Source organism: Sus scrofa, chromosome 4, assembly GCF_054392235.1.
Source record: "Sus scrofa isolate SSC_HxYL_T2T_F1_AM1 chromosome 4, Sscrofa_HxYL_maternal_Yorkshire_Landrace_v2.0, whole genome shotgun sequence".
Classification (NCBI taxonomy): domain Eukaryota; kingdom Metazoa; phylum Chordata; class Mammalia; order Artiodactyla; family Suidae; genus Sus; species Sus scrofa.
The window spans coordinates 123,829,779-123,848,307 of NC_139386.1; the positions used below are offsets into that span (position 1 = coordinate 123,829,779).

The 18,529-nt window shown below is 37.7% G+C and overlaps 1 long non-coding RNA gene across 1 annotated transcript in view; it reads left to right on the forward strand.

The window, feature by feature from the left end:
* The window catches only part of LOC146404227 (uncharacterized), a 335,728-nt gene that overhangs the window by 158,759 nt on the left and 158,440 nt on the right, over positions 1-18,529 (forward strand). The gene's annotated exons all lie outside the window — the stretch shown is intronic.

Here is an 18,529-nt window from a genome sequence, read left to right on the forward strand (position 1 = left end):
TTTGGTGGTGTCATGAATAATGGGCATTCATCAATAATCAGTCTCAAACCTTAAAGCCTTTATACAAGGTTCAGTTTCTAGTAAAAGCAATCATTTTTTCAGCTTGTTAATAAATCGCCAACTGATATCATTCCATGTATTAAAATTTTATTTTCCATTTTAATAGTTGTAGTATGAGATCCTCTCAAAGAAGTGTTATTAAAAGCAAAGAGGTAGGGCAAAATATCTGAATAATTTATTCATTGCATTGTGTAACTGAGGCTTGGCAAAAAATAATGTTATGTAATTCAGTGATTTAGTAAATGCACGGGTGATAGTGGGCAGTTTCTAGTATTTTAAGACATGATACTTTTCATCTGCCCTTGACTATAATTTTTCTTGTATTTATTTCTCTATTAATTGATCTTTAAAAAGGAATTAAAAATCTTTTTACAATATTGTAGCAGCTTATAATTAGTTCATTATGGAAGAATCAGGGTATAATTGAGGATGCGTCCTTCTGACCCTGTCGTTTGTCTTTACAATATTTATTCAATTCCGAATTCAAAAGACTTATGGATGTTGAAAAAGAGTACCTTTAAGCACCAATAGTTAATTTTTCTCAGAGATGCAGACCAAGTTATTAATCATGGTGGGTTCAAATGTTGTCTAATTAGATTCTCCTGATTTTCTCCAGAGGCCATTCTTAGACTGATGATGGAAGATCTTTTGTTTTAGGAAACATTGGCTTAGTATGCAGTGCCTGACAAACAGAGCCCACCACACACACAGTAGGCATCTAGAAAATGATTTGTGTTTATATTCTTTTAGAGACAATTTATTTTGGCTTTAACTTCTTCTTTTAAGTTCCGTGAGATTCGACATAACGTTATAGACGACCAAGACGCCTCTGCTTCTCATTGGTTGCACTTGGGTATTCAGCTACTTCTCTTGGTGAGGTTGGAGTTGACTCCAGAAGTGAGTCAGTCACCTCGTAGTTTATTCAGGTGCTTATTATTTTTACAGTTTCCTGTAATATCACTTACATGTGGAATCTAAAATATGGCACAGATAAGCCTATCTACAGAACAGAAACAGACTCACAGACATAGAGAACAGATTGTGGTTGCCAAGGGGAAGGGGTGGACAGGGAGTTTGGGGTTAGGAGATGCAAACTATTACATTTAGATTGGATAAGCAATGAGGTCCTGCTGTACAGCACAGGAAACTATATCCAATCACTTTGATAGATCATGATGGAAGATAATATGAGACAAAGAATGCATATATATGCATGACTGGGTCACTTTGCTGTACAGCAGAAATTGATAGAACACTGTAAATCAATTATACTTTCTAGAAAATTTTAGAAAAATAAAGAAATGAAATCCAGCAAACTCTAAAACCTGCAGCTAGGCCTGTGTATATCTTTAGAATAAGAAAGTAGTTCTGTTATTTTATTTCAATTCTTAGGGTACCATTTACTTTTTGAGGCTCTTTTTATTGTTCTTTTTAGTGTTAGTCATGAAAACTTAAAATGTAAGTAAAGAAGACATAATTACTTGCTACCAGCAATTTCTGTTATATTGGTACAGTTTCATTTGTACTAAGTGTATGAACTTGATAATGACATGGATGAGTATTTAATTAATTAAAAAACTGTTGACTGAGGCTTTCCTATTTGTTTTGAAGAACAGAAATTCATTCTAGGTATTTAAATACATTGAAACATGAATCTTCTCAGTCTGTGGCTAGGATATTTTAGACATAGTAACACTGTTGCTTGCTTGAAAAATCTTATTCTTGCTATGGGAGCAATCAAACATATGTTTAACAGAAGAAAAAATATTTAGAATCAGCTCGTATTGAAATAAGTTTTCTTATAATCCCAACTAACTAATATTAAAGTTCTAAGTGGCTGAATCCAAGTATGTTTTCTATTTCAAAGCTTAAACTCCAGATTTTAAATTATGATGAGAATTACCACAGAAGGAAGCATTTTTTTATTTCTGGAAAAATCAGACATTATGCTTTTTTTGGGGGGGGAATGAGGCAGCCGAGTAAACATTGTCAAAATTAATATTTAATATCTCTAAAATTAATAATAAATATTTTTAAATTTATGTATCTCATTTTGCTCATGAATCATATTATCTTTCATTTTTTTACAGAGATAAATGATAAAAGGGCAATTTTTATACTTAATTAATATAATGATAATATTCACTTAGTTTTTATATCCCTAAGAAGCACCCACCTCTGAACATAATTTTTGAACCGTTCTAATGTTGTTCTTTTTTTAGTACTCTTTATGGGCTGAATTGTATCTCTTCTCCTGCGTCTTCCCAAATTCACATGTGCAGTTCTAACCCCCAATGCCTCAGAATGTAAGTGTATTTAGCGCCTGACACATAGTAAGTATTGGGCGTGTGTTAAATGCTGTTAGATGCATTTTTTTGCATTTGACTGACATGTGACTTCAAGTGGGACAAAAGTCCCAGTGATCAGTGAGAAATGAAATATACAGCAAGTGAAAATATCTATTTTCTTAAAAAAGAGAATATGCTCCTTTCTTGACCTCCTTCACTCATTCATTTAAATAAAGCTCACTTGGAATCCTGATTCCCTTAGCCACCAGCTTGCATGATTTGGGGCGGCTTATTTTACCTCTGAGCTCATAAAATTTAGTTTCCTCAATTGTAAAAATAAGGGTAATGATTTCTCCGTCATAGGGTTGTTGAGGATTAACAACGAAATGAAGCAGTTTTTGAAGAACCTTGTGTGGTGCCTGGAAAGTGGGATGCACTAAACACCCTCTGCCTCCTCTTTCATCCTCAATATTCCCATATCTCAATGGGGTACTGAGGTTATATGTCCAAAGAAGGGAATCGAAATTCAATAACTGGGAAGAAACTTAGAAATCAATCAACTGCATTGCTCATTAACAGGTCGGGAACTGTGAGGCCAGATCAGAGAGGACTGCAAAGTCCCCATCTCTCCATCTTTCAGCATCAACATGCTCTCCCCTTATCACACACCCGCATCACATGCTCTCCCCTTACCACACACCCGCATCAGCATCAGCGTGCTCTCCCCTTATCACACTCCAGTTTATTTCTCTGCCCTCCCTCCCACGTGAGGGAGAATCCGATTCAAATACAGTCTGTGGTTTGCAGAAGCTAGAGATTGGCAGAGGAGACTGGATAATGGTAAGGAATTGGCGAAGCTTTTATTGTTTTTCCCATTCTACCAAATGTGAACTGGTTTTATTTTTCATAGGATTACAGCTATCAGCCTTTTGGAAGTCCACAACTCAAGTGCTAAGTCTCTGCTGATTCTTCCCCTGCCCTCTGAACCTCTTTTTCATGGCCTTATTGATTTTCTCGTATTTGCCTACCTCCCCTTGTTAATTCAGGGCTCCCACAGTCAAGCAAGGGAAAAATGCATCAAGCTCACTTTGCTCTCTGAAGCCAGAACTGACACATCCCTCAGCAGCATTTGGCATAGTGGCTGATTTACTCTACATTTCTTTTGCTAGTACTAATTTATTAGCCAATGAATTTCCGTTTTCATTTCTTTATGACCCTAACACATTGTAGACAAGTAGAGTCTATTGATAAGATTAGGAATTTTTCAGTAATATAAATCTAGTCCACACACATTTCAGTTCTTTTTCAAGGAAATGCAAAACTCTGATAAGACTACAAATGATTTAAGAAAAGCTTGAAAATTTTATAAGAGGCCAGATGGTGGCAGCAGAGAATGTGAAAGAAAAAACTCAAGACCAATAATGGTGTAAAACATGAAAGGAATATGTTGCACATAGTTGCAAAACTGCTAATTATTGATGATAATTAAAATAAGGAAACTGGTTAAGGACATGAACTTCTGTGCTAGAAATACCTGAATTTGACCCAATGGCAATGCAAACTCCGGCAAGCCAATTAACTTCTCTAAGTCTTGTTTCTTCAGTTCATAAAGTGGGGACAATAATGGCTATAGGATTGTTTTGAGATTAAGAAGATAATGTATATAAAAGCCCATGCCTAGAAAATATTAATCACTTACAGAGAGAGAGGGAGGGAGGGAGGAAGAGAGAAAGAGAGACAGAGAGAGAGAATGCATTATATCAAACATGAGCACGATAGCTCACAGGACATTTCTATAACTTATTCTAAACCAGTGGGGTACCATGGGGGAGGCGGGAGCAGTCAACTGGATGAAGGCAGAAAGGAGATGCTGTGTCTATAGAGAGTTGAAAAACAATAATAATACCAACTAAAATCAGTTTACTTTTTAAAAAAATTATAGTTTATTTACAATGTTGTGCCAGTTTCTCCAGTACAGTAAAGTGACCCCGTCATGCATATATATACATTCTTTTTCTCATACTGTCCTCCATCATGTTCTATCCTAAGATATTGGACAGAGTTCCCTGTGCTCATTGCTTATCCATTCTTTTTTTTTTTTTTTTTGTCTTTTTGCCATTTCTTGGGCCGCTCCCACAGCATATGGAGGTTCTCAGGCTAGGGGTCGAATCGGAGCTGTAGCCACCGGCCTACGCCAGAGCCACAACAACGCGGGATCCGAGCCGCGTCTGCGACCTACACCACAGCTCACGGCAACGCTGGATCCTTAACCCACTGAGCAAGGGCAGGGACCGAACCCCCAGCCTCATGGTTCCTAGTCAGATTCGTCAACAACTGCGCCAGGACGGGAACTCCGTGCTTATCCATTCTAAATGTAACGGTTTGCATCTACTAACCTTTTAAAAAATCATTATGCACCAGCAAGTCTAAATCATGCCAGTGATAAAGTATTCTTCTTGGAAACTCCTCTGTTCCTAACAAGTTGAAGTTTTCATTTTCAATTAAGCATTTTCAGACCCTTTACCCTCTGGCCTCTAACCTGTTTGCCTTCCATGCTTATCTCTCATTGAATCCTTCTTTCCAGTCCAACTGGGCTAACTGTTTAATGGAAATACTCTGCACATTTCTGCCTCCCCATTTTGATAATATAGTTTCCACCATCTGAAATGCCCTGCTCTCTCCCTTTCATTTATCCAGATCTTACTTCATGGGCTCAGGATAAGGGGTTCATTTTCTGGGAAGCCTTCCCCATCTGCTGGATTCCTCTCCCTTTTGTGTACATAGATAGTTCTATTTTGGCATTTAGCATCTGCTATCTTGTGTTGAAATATATTTCCCTTCCCTCCCAATGTAAAGGAGGAGCTCATTCATGGCACTGGTTCTTTTTCCCATAATCTTGACCAGCTTTGGGGTTTGCTATCATCGGTACACTTGGTACTCACAATTGTGCTTAGAGTTCCCTGCTGTCCTATTTCACAGCATAAACATAACTGGTGAATATCTTTTATTTTAAAGTTCCTCTGAGACATATGTATGTTACCTAAAATAGTGTATATCATATAATATCAATCAACATCGGACATTTAAGAAAGAAGAAATATGATTGCATTGTGGGGTTGGGGGTGAGGGATTGGGGTCTATGTCTTACAACTGAGATTAGTCTGAAAAGTCTCAGGTATGAGCTCTGAACGCAGATTCCATTGATGTGATTTTTCAGTCATTTTCTGAGATCTGGAACCCTTTTATCTCTTCTTTACTAGTGCAAAATGTAACGCAAGTTTTAGCATGTGATGTCCACTCCCATTATTGATTGCATGAAAAATACTGGGTCTTTGAACTCAGTCCTTAACCTAGCACTACATCCTAACCAACTTCTGCAAACAGTATACTGTCAACATTTACTTTGGTATCCCAATAGAGAAATACCTTTTTAGGAGGACCTATCAGCTAACAGACTACCTAAAATGAATTGAGAAGACCATTAGAGGAAATGTTAAAATGTCAGTGTAAAATATCTTTCTTCACATTCTCGTATTCCACGAGTTAGCTGTATACTCAGAGGTCCTTTGAGAAAAACTCAGCCAGATCCTGGGATCAGAGGCTCAGTCTCCAGAAGTACAGGGGTCTCAGAGTTTCTGGGGCCCTAAAAGGTATTCTAGATAGAAGGAAGCATTTCCAGCCTGAAGTGGCTTCTGCTCCTCATCTTCCTCTGAGGAGGAATTTTGGAAATGTGGCTTGGTTTTATTCCCCCCCCAGACTCTAGTGAAATTGGACCTGTGCATTCCGTGTCTCATTGCTTGTGCAAGTAGAATGAGGAGAACTTTGTCTCATCGCATCGTTGATGAGAATTACTATCTTAGTTGTTCCAGGAGCCTTGTTCTGGGAGTGAGCCAAAGTTCATCATTACCAAAGGTACACAGACAGTGTCGTAAGGGAGAACAGCGGAGATGCCTTTAGCTATTTTAAGGCTGCTGTATAAAAAAGGACTGAGGCTTACAAGGAAACCCAAGGCATCTAACCAGGAACGATGGTAACAGACTTCAGTTCAAAATAGACAGCACTTTCTAACAATCAGTTGTCTATATATAGAATGGACTGTAGTGTTAATACTGAGTTTTCCATGGGGTGAGACAGTCACAGGAATGGGAATTCTGCAGGGTGTTCTAATATCAGGGAATGATGTGAATAAAGGAATTCTGATTCTCCTTCTTATCCATAGTCTATAGTTTTCTGATTCTGCCATTTTTTTTTTCCAAATCTGTTGATTGGCCAGTCAGAATTTTTCAAACGTGTCAAATTTGAATGCATTAACATATGAAAAACAAATTCTTTTCCTCTCTCTCCTATTCTCACTGTTATTGTAGACTCTGGTCTATCTTCTAACTTTCACCAGTTAGGGATATAGAAGGAATAACTCCAAGTAGAAACGTATATGATAATCAAATAGGCATATAAAAAAATCACACGGGATTTTGGAAGGCTATGCATAGCATTTCACTTTGATTTTTTAAAAGTTTGGAAAGAACTGTAGTCTTGTAATGAAGTCTTAGGTGGCATGTGAAAAGAGAAACAGGAATTTCTCTCTCCTGCTGGGCTTTCCCATCGATGGAAAGCTTTATTCATATATTGAGCAATTCTTTCTTCCAGCCTGGGTGGTCCCCAGGGAGGGACTGAGTGAAGAACTGTGGGAGGCACAAGTGCTCTGTCTATCGTGCCTTCTATTCAGGGGCACAGAAGGAAAATTGCAAGCTTCTTCGCATATCTGACTCACATGTTACATACAGGTGCCCTGTTGGCAATTTCCTATGTGACGAGAAAAAGAAAATACTCCCTCCCCTCCTTTTTTAGCTTGTGGTTGAGTGTAGGCTCTGCAATGAAATAGTTTGAAGATCTTTAGAGGGAAGGTATTCTAAAGCCTGCTGTTATGCTATTCAAACCACTGGCTTGGAGGAAAAATGATGTGATTGCATCAGTCTGTGTCCAATCAGGAAACAGAAATCAGACAATTAGTCATTTGAATAGAGAGAGTTGAAGAATTGTTTACTATAGCAGGGGTTTTGAGTAATGAGAGATTAGATAATAAAAGAGGATTCTAAAAAATGTAAGAATAGCACATGCAAGGAGTAGTCATTACCTGTAGGGCTGAGGTACACACTTCCTTAGGTCACTAGATGGCAGAGAACTCCCTGGGGGTGCTGCACAGGTGGAACTTGCTGGAAATCTGGATCTAGGGTTCCAGGGAAAGTTATTCATGAGGAAGTGTCTCACTAGAGGTACTGTCTGACCAAACCGGCAAAAGTCAGGAGGAGCTGTGGGCTGTTGAATCCTGCTGTTTCTGGTTTCATTTATTACTTTTGTTGTTCTCAATTCCTTTTACTTCTGATCTTTTTATTATTTCCTTCCTTATTCTTGGTTTGTGATTATTTTATTCTCCTTTTTTTCCCCCTAGTTTTCTTAAATTGGAGGCTTGGATCATTGATTTGAAATTTTTCCTCTTTTTCGAATATGAGCGTTTAGTGCTATGAATTTCCCTTGAGAACTACTTCTTTTCACCTCACAGATTTTGGTATGCTGTGTTTTCATTTTCATTCACTTTAAAATCTTCTTTAATTTTCTTTGTAACTCCCTTGGGAAAAAAAAATCACCTCTTCTCTTTCTGTGAAAATTTGGCTGATTTCTATTGACCTCTTTTTTTTTTTTTCATTTTTTAAAGTTTTGCAGAAATATAGTTGATTTACAATGTTGTGATAATTTCTGCTTTACAACAAAGCAATTTAGTTATACATATACACACTTCCATTGTTTTTCAGATTCTTTTCCCATAAAGATTATCACAGAATATTGGATAGAGTTCCCTGTGCTATACAGCAGGTCCAATGACCACTTCTATTTATTTATTTATGTATTTATTTTTAATTTTTATTTTTTAAATTACTCAATGAATTTATTACATTTATAGTTGTACAATGATCATCACAATCCAATTTTATAGGATTTCCATCCCACACCCCCAGTGCATCCCCCACCCCCCAAAATGTCTCCTTTGGAAACTGTAAGTTTTTCAAAGACTGTGAGTCAGTGTCTGTCCTGCAAAGAAGCTCATTCTGTCCTTTTTTCAGGTTCCACATGTCAGTGATAGCATTTGATGTTGATGTCTCATTGTCTGACTGACTTCACTTAGCATGGTAATTCCTAGGTCCATCCATGTAGCTAAAAATGCTGTTATTTCATTCCTTTTAATGGCTGAGTAATATTCCATTGTATATATGTACCACATCTTCTGGATCCACTCCTTTGTCAATGGGCATTTAGGTTGTTTCAATGTCTTGGCTACTGAAAATAGTGCTGCAATGAACATTGGAGTACATGTGTCTTCAAGAGTCGTGGTTTTCTCTGGATAGATGCCCAGGAGTGGGATTTCTGGATCAAATGGTAGTTCTATTTTTAGTTTTCTGAGGAACCTCCATACTGCTTTCCACAGTGGTTGCACCAATTTACAATCCCACCAACAGTGTACTAGGGTTCCTTTTTCTCCACACCCTCTCTAGCACTTATTGTTTGTAGATTTTCTGATGATGGCCATTCTGCCTGGTGTGAGGTGGTACCTCATAGTGGTTTTGATTTGCATTTCTCTAATAATGAGTGATGCTGAACATCTTTTCATGTGTGTTTTTTTTTTTTTTGCCATCTGTATGTCTTCTTTGGAGAAATGTTTGTTTAGATCTTCTGCCCATTTTTTTTGATGGGGTTGTTGTTTTTTTGGTATTGAGCTACAGAAGGTGTTTATAAATATTGGAGATTAATTCCTTGTCAGTCAATTCATTTGCAAGGATTTTCTCCCATTATGTGGGTTGTCTTTTTGTTTTGTTTAGGGTTTCCTTTGCTGTGCAGAAACTTTTAAGTTTAATTAGGTCCATTAGTTTATTTTTGTTTTCACTGTCATTACTCTAAGAGGTGGTATCTGAGAATATGTTGCTGTCGTTTATGTTGGAGAGTGTTTGGCCTATGTTTTATGCTAAGAGTTTCATAGTATCTGGTCTTATATCTAGGTCTTTGATCCATTTTGAGTTTATTTTTGTGTATGGTTTTAGAGAGTGTTCTAATTTCATTCTTTTCCATGTGGCTGTCCAGTTTTCCCAGCACCACTTAGTGAACAGGCTGTCTTTTCTCCATTGTATATTCTTGCCTCCTTTGTCATAGATTAGTTGGCTGTAGGTGCATGGGTTGAATTCTGGGCTTCCTCTTCTGTTCCAGTATAGATCTGTATTTCTGTCTTTGTGCCAGTACCATGTGGTTTTGATGACTGTTGCTTTGTAGTATAGTCTTAAGTCAGGGAGCCTGATTCCTCCAGCTCCATTTTTCTTTCTCAGGATGGCTTTGGCTACTCTGGGTCTTTTGTGCTTCCAAACACACTTTAGAATATTTTGTTTGAGTTCTGTGAAAAATGTCCTTGGTAATTTGATAGGGATTGCATTGAATCTGTAGATTGCCTTGGGTAGTATAGTCATTTTGATAATATTGACTCTTCCAGCCCAAGAGCATGGTATGTCTTTCCATCTATTTGCATCATCTTTGATTTCTTTCATCAGCATCTTATAGTTTTCAGAGTACAGGTCTTTTGTCTCTTTAGGTAGGTTTACTCCTGGATATTTTATTCTTTGGATGTGATAGTAAGTGGGATTGCTTCCCTAATTTTCTGATCTTTCATTGTTGGTATATAGAAATGCCACCGATTTCTGTGTATTAATTTTGTATCCTGCGACTTTGCCAAATTGATGGATGAGCTCCAACAGTTTTCTGGTAGAGTCTTTAGGGTTCTCTAGGTATAGTATCATGTCATCTGCCAAATTGATGGATGAGCTCCAACAGTTTTCTGGTAGAGTCTTTAGGGTTCTCTAGGTATAGTATCATGTCATCTGCAAATAGGGATAGTTTTACTTCTTCCTTTCCAATTTGGATTCCTTTTATTTCTTTTACTTCTCTGATTGCTGTGGCTAGGACTTCTAAAACGATGTTGAAGAGTAGTGGTGAGAGGGGACATCCTTGTTTTGTTCCTGATCTCAGTGGGAATTCTTTCAGCTTTTCATCACTGAGAATGATGTTAGCTGTGTGTCATATATGGCCTTTATTACATTGAGGTAGATTCCCTCTATGCCCATTTTCTGAAGGGTTTTTATCAGAAATGGGTGTTAGATTTTGTCAAAGGCTTTTTCTGTATCTACCAGAGGATCATATGGTTTTTATTCTTCAGTTTGTTAATGTGTTGTATCACACTGATGGATTTATGGATATTGAAGAACACTTGCATCCCTGGGATAAATCCCACTTGGTCATGATGTACAATCCTTTTAATGAATTGTTGGGTTCAGTTTGCTAGTATTTTGTTGAGGATTTTTGCATTGATCTTCATCAGTGAAATTGGCCTGTAGTTTTCTTTTTTTGTGGTATCTCTGTGGGTTTGGTACAAAATCATCCACGAACAATTATGTCAGCAAAATCAGAAATCATGAAAAGAGGAGGGTACAAATGCAGGACACTGGAGATGCACTTGCAATTAAGAGACCAACAACTTAAAACAATCTCTTGTCTATATAGACTCGTATCAAACTTCAGAATAACTGCAAACCAAAAATCTACAATTGATACACAAACAAGAAAAATCAACTCAAATACAACACTAAAGATAGTCATCAAACCACAAGAGGAGAGAGCAAGAAAAGAAGGGAATAAAAAAGGCAATAAAAACAAATCCAAAGCAATTAATAAAATGGCAATAAGAACATACATATTAATAATTACCTTAAATGTTAATGGACTAAGTGCTACAACCAAAAGACATAGACTGGCTGAACATATACAGAAATAAGAACTATATATAAGCTGTCTTTAAGAGACCCACTTCACTTCTAGGAACACATAGAAATTGAAAGTGAGAGGATGAAAGAAAATATTCCATGCAAATGGGAATTAAAAGAAAGTTGGAATAGCAATGCCTATATCAGACAAAATAGACTTTAAAATGAAGGATATTTTAAGGGACAAGGTCACTACATAATGATCAAAGGATCAGTCCAAGAAGAAACAGTCACGAGACATGTTTCTACATTATTTTCTTAGCCTCTTCACTTCTATTTTCTATGCTGAAAACTCCATTTTGTCCTGCTTTACTTTACCCCATATTCCTGCTTGAAAAACAGTCACAGTGCTGGTAAATGACTTAAGCTTAAGAACAAAGACCTAAAGGCATAAGTTATTCATGTGGTCAGCTGAATGAGGACATAATGTGTTGGTCTAGGCATGCCAGACCTGTGCAGATAGGCACGCCATTTGCAAAGCATGATATGTCCTCTAAAGAATAAGAGGAAAATGAGCCTCATGGCCCCAAGGGGTTTATGAAGGGTCGTTAGCAGGATATACATTAGCAAGGAGAACCAAGGTGCAAACCTAGGCATGCTGGGTTGCTGCGCATAGGCATGCCATCTGCAGAAGCACAATGGTGATTCTCTAGAATTCTATGTGTAGATAGCTGATGCAAATCTTCCTTAATGCTAATGATTATTAAATGCCTAAAGGTCAGAATAAAAGCATAATCAGCTACCGGCTATGTGACCTTTAAAATAATTAAAAAAAAAACTGTATCCTGCACCTACAACTCCCTCCTCACTTGATGTAATCCTAAAGAGCACAGTAAAAGCAGTGCGGTTTCTGGAGTTGGCGCTCTTGGTCCCTGAGACCTTGAGTCTCCTGGTTCCCACCTTTAATTAAGATAAATGTCTCTATGTCTTGTTTTATGTTAACTTTTTCCTAAAGTTTCACAGCACCCATTCTTCAGCCCTAACCTGCTGAGAAGATATAACAATTTTAAGCATCTACACACCCAACATAGGTTCACCACAATATATAAGGCAACTGCTAACAACCTTAAAAGGACAAATTGACAATAACACAATAATAGCAGGGGACTTTAACACCCCACTTACAGCAATGGACAGATCATCCAGACAGAAAACCAATAAGGAAACACAGGCCCTGAATGAAGCATTAGACCAGATGGACTTAATAGATATTTATAGGACATTCCATCCAAAAGCAACAGAATATACATTCTTCTCAAGTGCACATGGAACATTCTCTAAGATTGATCACATCCTGGGCTACAAATTCAACCTCAGTAACTTTAAGAAAATTGAAATCATATCAAGCATCTTTTTTGGCCACAAAGCCACATGACTGGAAATCAACACCAAGAAGAAATCTGCAAAAAACACAAACATGTGGAGACTAAACAACATGCTACTAAACACCCAATGGATCACTGAAGAAATCAAAGAGGAAATTAAAAAATACCTAGAGGCAAATGACAACAAAGATATGACACTCCAAAACCTACGGGATGCAGCAAAAGCCGTTCTATGAGGAATGTATATAGCAATACAAGCCCACCTCAGGAAACAAGAAAAAGCTCAAATAAACAAGCTAACTTCACATCTAAAGCAGCTCAAGAGAGAAGAACAGACAAGACCCAAAGTTAGTAGAAGGAAAGAAATCATACAGATCAGAGCAAAAATCAATGAAATAGAAACAAAGAAAACCATAGAAAAGATCAATGAAACGAAAAGCTGTTTCTTTGAAAAGATCAACAAAATTGATAAACCCCTAGCCAGACTTACTAAGAAAAAAAGAGAGAGGATTCAAATCAATAAAATTAGAAATGAAAGAGGAGAAATAACAACGGACATCACAGAAATACAAAGGATCATAGGAGACTACTGTATGCAACTATACGCCAATAAAATGGACAACCTAGAAGAAATGGACAAATTCTTAGAAAAGTACAATCTTCCAAGACCAAACCAAGATGAAGTAGAAAAGATGAATGGACCAATCACAAGTACTGAAATTGAAACTGTGACTAAAAAACTTCCAACAAACAAAAGTCCAGGGCCAGATGGCTTCACAGGTGAATGCTATCAAACATTTAGAGAAGAGCTAACACCTCTCCTTCTGAAACTATTCCAGAAATCACAGAGGAAGGAACACTCCCAAACTCATTCTATGAGGCCACCATCACCCTGATAATATCCTCTCATATCCTGTGAATAAATTTCTTTCAAAATAGTTATCACCACAGGTAAGTACCCACTTTTTCAACCAAAATTCATTGACCTCTTTTATAATTTACTTTTTTTCCTAGCTGTTTTAAATCTACCAGTGAACCTGCTGATGGACTTCCTCATCTGCTACTTACAGCATTTCCTTTAAAATTTTTTTTTTACAGTTTGTCTTGCCACTGAAATTTCCTTGTGTTCATATATGCTGTCTAACTTTCCCCATTAGAGCCTTGTGCATTTTGAACATAGTTGTCTTTTTAATTTCCTGTCTAATACTTAGACATCTGGGTCATATCTGAATCTGGTTTTATTGATCGCGTTGTCTTTTGACAGTGTTTTTTTTTAAATTACTTCTTCATGTATCTTAAAGGCTTTGCATAAATGGTGCTAATCTTATGTAGGACTATAGAGACTGAAGTCAATGGAAACGGGAAACAGGAACCTGGAAATTATTACACCTTTTACCTTGCTAAACCTTTTGCATGGGGATTGAGTTAACCTAGTCAGAAGTTGAGCTGGGTGTGTGTTCTAGTGTCTTTGTTGTTACTGTCTGAGCATATTCCTTAGAGCATTTGCATGTTTCTGTCCTAGCATCTTCCTACCAACAGTCATCTTCCAGTAGGAGAGCTACTCATTCTACCGTGTCCAATAATATTTGATAATAAATTGTGTTTAATTGTATTGATTCTGTCCCTGAGGTAGTCTCCTCACTTAGTATATACTTATGCATTTCTTTTCTAACTGATGGAGGTAAAAACCAAATTCTGGTGATCTGTGCCTGAAATGCAGAAGCAGATATTTGGTTATATGCCCCATCCCTTGCCTCATCACTCCTGCGGGCACTTCTGCTACATGCTCAGTCTCTTTGGTTGATAGTCATGTTGGTTTTGCCTTGGCTTCTTCATTTCAACCCAGGTAGAAGAATGTCTTTGCTTCCCTCTTGCTTTATAACCTCATTGCTCCTCCTTGTGAAGACATTAAAAAAATTGTCATTCTCCTTTTTAGGACCTCTAAACCACCTCCATTTACCAAATATTCTCCCTTCTCTTCAAGAATGTATTTATTCCATCTTCCTTGTCATGCTAGCTGATGGTTTAATGTTTGAAAATTCCCTGTCTTTCTGAGAACAGAAGTTAATGAGGTAGGTAGAGACATAGTCCTCTTCCTAATCTTGAGGGCTAAGCATCTTGATGACCAGGGACCCTGAAACATATCCTGCGCTATTTTTAGTGTCAAGCCTAATAGAGTCAAATGTGGACAATTATCCTATTTCCTTTTATGTTTTCAAGCTCACACAAAGATGCCAGAATTAACACTATTCCACCACAATGCTCACGACCAAAAGAGAACCATCTTTACTTTTGAATAAAAACAAAAAACAAAAGATAAAAACATTGGCTTTGGAAGTTATAGAAAAATCTTGATTTGGTGTCCCTTTTTATTCATGTGATTCAAAAATGTATTGCATGACAAAGCAGCTTTTCTTGGCTGAACCTCACTATCAGTTTCCTTCTTTGGTCAGATTGCCTATCTTCTGTCTCCTTTATAAAAAATGTTTTATTTGTAATAGTTATTATCTCCCTCTTTCTTTTTAGGGTGGTCTGATAATATCCTCTAATATCCTGTGAATAAATTTCTTTCAAAATAGTTATCACTACAGGCAAGTATCCACTTTTTCAACCAGAATTCATGGTTTCACTTTTGTTTGGGCATTTGAACTCCATTAATAAGGAACAGTGTCATGTTTCGCATCCAGGGTACAAGGATATTTATAAAACACTTGTTATTATTTGGAGAAGGATGGTCAAGAACAGGCCTTAAGATAGTGCAGATGCCTTTCTAGTCATTGTTTTAAAAAAATAAACATTTTACATAAAACCAGAGATAAAGAGATGCTTTCAGACAATTACTCTATATACTGAGAGGTGCAGGCATCGCCTCTCTTTCTCAAAAATCTCTCAAATATTATTCCTGGGAATCTATCCCCTAATGTTACTTCAGACCTTTCAAAGCTATTACTTTCTGGGCCTGTGTATATTATCCCATGTGACATGGGCAAGAGAGCAGCGTCAGCTGATAGCAGCTTGAGCAATATAGATCTTTCTTTCTTGCCTTTGAGAAATTTGGAAGAGACAGCATAGGACTGAATGGCATTCCATAGGGTTCCAGAAAAAACCTAGGCTTCTGACTCCTTGCTACCTTTCTTGGGCATGGTCACCATTCTCCTGTTTACTGGATGGTCCAATAGGGTTACATTTCAGTCGGAAAGTAGAAAGGGACAAATGAGGCAAGCACCCTTTCTTCAAGAACATTTCCTGGAAGATGCCTTTTACACCTTTCACGAAGACCAGCTCCCAGTCACTGAACACACCTAGGTGCACGAAGAACGCGAAATGTCCACATTTTGAGCTGCTGCGTGCTCAGCTAAATTTGGAGGCTTCTGGCACTAAAAGAAAAAGTGAGAATGATTTTGGTAAACTGCCGTTGGTATCTGTCACATGCCACATTCCCTTGCACATTTTCAAGGAACTATCAGAGAAGTCAATCAAATTCAGAACTGAGGAGTTCCCATTGTGGCGCAGCAGAAATGAATCTGACTAGGAACCATGAAGTTGCAGGATCCCTGGCCTCGCTCAGTGGGTTAAGGATCCAGTGTTGCCATAAGTTGTGGTGTAGGTTGCAGATGCAGCTTGGATCTGGCATTGCTGTGGCTGTGGTATAGGCTGGCAGCTGTAGCTCCAATTAGAATCCTAGTCTGGGAACCTCCATATGCTGTGGGTGTGGCCCTCAAAAGACAAAAAGGCAAAAAAAAAAAACAAAAAAAAAAAACCGAACTGAGAATCTCACTTGATAAGCGATTTTGCATGCAATTTTTTTCTCACCTTAATATATAGCTCAGTATAATTAAATTCATAGTCGTTTTTGATATGGGCATAGAATCATTTCCTCATAAAAGTTAACATGAAAAATATGGAAGTTACTAATTAATATGTCTCAGTAAATTTTACAGCAACACTTTCAGTGCATGTGTTCATACTGTGAGTTTTATTAATGTTACATGCCGGGAGCCGAGAAAATACAAGAAGCTGAGGAAGGGAGCTCGCCTGAACGGTACAGTTCCGAGGACAAGCTCCTAATCAGGAAAAGGGGCCTGTCTGAAGGGTACCATTCCGAGGGCAGGTTCCTAAACAAGGGGATGCCGGCCTGTAGGGCACAATTCCGAGGACAGGCCCCAGAAGACAATAAGGCTCGCCTGTTGACATAGGTGGAAAACTAAATTTCCCAGGAAATAATTCCCATTTTGTGTTGCTGAGTGGGGCTTGTCCCATGGATAACTTAGTCTTTTCTGTTATTCACTTGCTATTCAGTTTTCCTCAGTCTTTCCTGATTATTTACTAATTATTCTTATTTCCCATTCTTATTTTCCTGTGGTGATTTGTGATTTAAAAAAGTTACAACAATAATATAATAAGAATTTCATCCTGAAGGACTTTCCCCTATTTAAATCCAACTTAGTTAAAACATAGTGTTTATCTATTAATTAGTTATATAGTAAACTTTAGCGTTAGGATTTTAATGAGGTTCATAGAAGTTAGACATATATTATTCTTGACCAAAAAACACCTAGCTATGAGTTATAGAAGCTTTTAAGTGATATCTAGTTAAGTTGGTTTATGTTTTCTTACACTGTCTCCCTGCCATAACGCTTTAAAGATAAGCCCCAGTCTAAAAACAAGATTTGTGAATGCCAAATTCTCGTGTCTCTGAACTCTTCAAACTGTAAAGACTGGCTGGCCATGGGATGATTTGTACTGAGTCTCCTCCTTTCCACATGATGTATTGTACCTAGTTGCCCCTAAATTGTACTCACTAAGTTTAGTTAAGACAGAGATCTTAAAACATGATGTATTGTACCTAACTGCCCCTAAATTGTACCCACTAAGTTTAGTTAAAACAAAGATCTTAAAACACGATGCATAGCTGCTATACCATGTAATAGTTAACCAATGTACTTTTAACACTGTGATGTAATTTGTAGCAAAAAGCTGTCTATATAATCAACCTCTTATGCCAATAAAATTTGAGCAGTCCAGCGCCCTGAAAGAAGGGACAAAGAGGCTGTCTCCGTAATTGTACATTCGCTGACGCCGCATCCCTCTCCTATCCGGAAAAAGCGTTCGCTCCCTGGCCGCCGGAGCTGGCCTCCGGCAGTTTCATCCTCTTCCCATCGTCCCAGTTCTGTGGTGTTTAGACCTACTCTAGACTAAGAGTTAAAAAGACCAGTAATCTGTAATAATCAAAGGAATAAAGAGTCATTTCTTTACCTTCAAATTAAGAAATTAAAGGAAATATTTAAGCGCTGCATTCAATTAGAATTATATTAACATTACCCTACATTCTTAAACTGAACTGTGTAACTCCACAACTTTGTCTCCTTTTAACAAAGTATATGCCAATTTCAAACATAGCTATTCAAGACGAGTCAGATAAAAAGTACCTCAATTTTCAAGGGAAATTTTAATTTCTCTGCACATTTAAAGCAACCCCTTTCACCAATATTCATGCGCTTAATTCTTTAGATTATGAAAAACCTTGTCCTGACCCCATTCACTCTCAGATGACTGTCGCATTCCTCCACTTTCCTTTGGAGAAAAGTTCTTTGGATTATTATTCTATATTTTATGTCTTCAATTGTTCTCCTTCCAGTCTCTCTTGAATCCACTCCAATTAGGTGTTAGCCTCAGTCATTCCACTCAACCTCTGTCAGTGATTTCTAGGTATCTAAATCCAGTGGGCACGTTTCAGGACTCATTAATGTATCTGCAGCACTGGTAGCACTGATCACTCCCCTCTTCTTGAAGCTCTTCTTTCTCTCGTCCTCTAGGACACCGCCCACTTCTGGTTTTTCTCTTATCTCGATGGCCCCTTATTTTTAGCTTCTTTTGCTGCTTCTGCCTCATCTTACCAAACACTTAACACAGAAGTGCTCTAGAGCTTACACTTGAACTTTCTTTTCTCTCTGCTCATGGTCTTAACAAGTCTGATGATTTAAAAACAATCTCTATACTG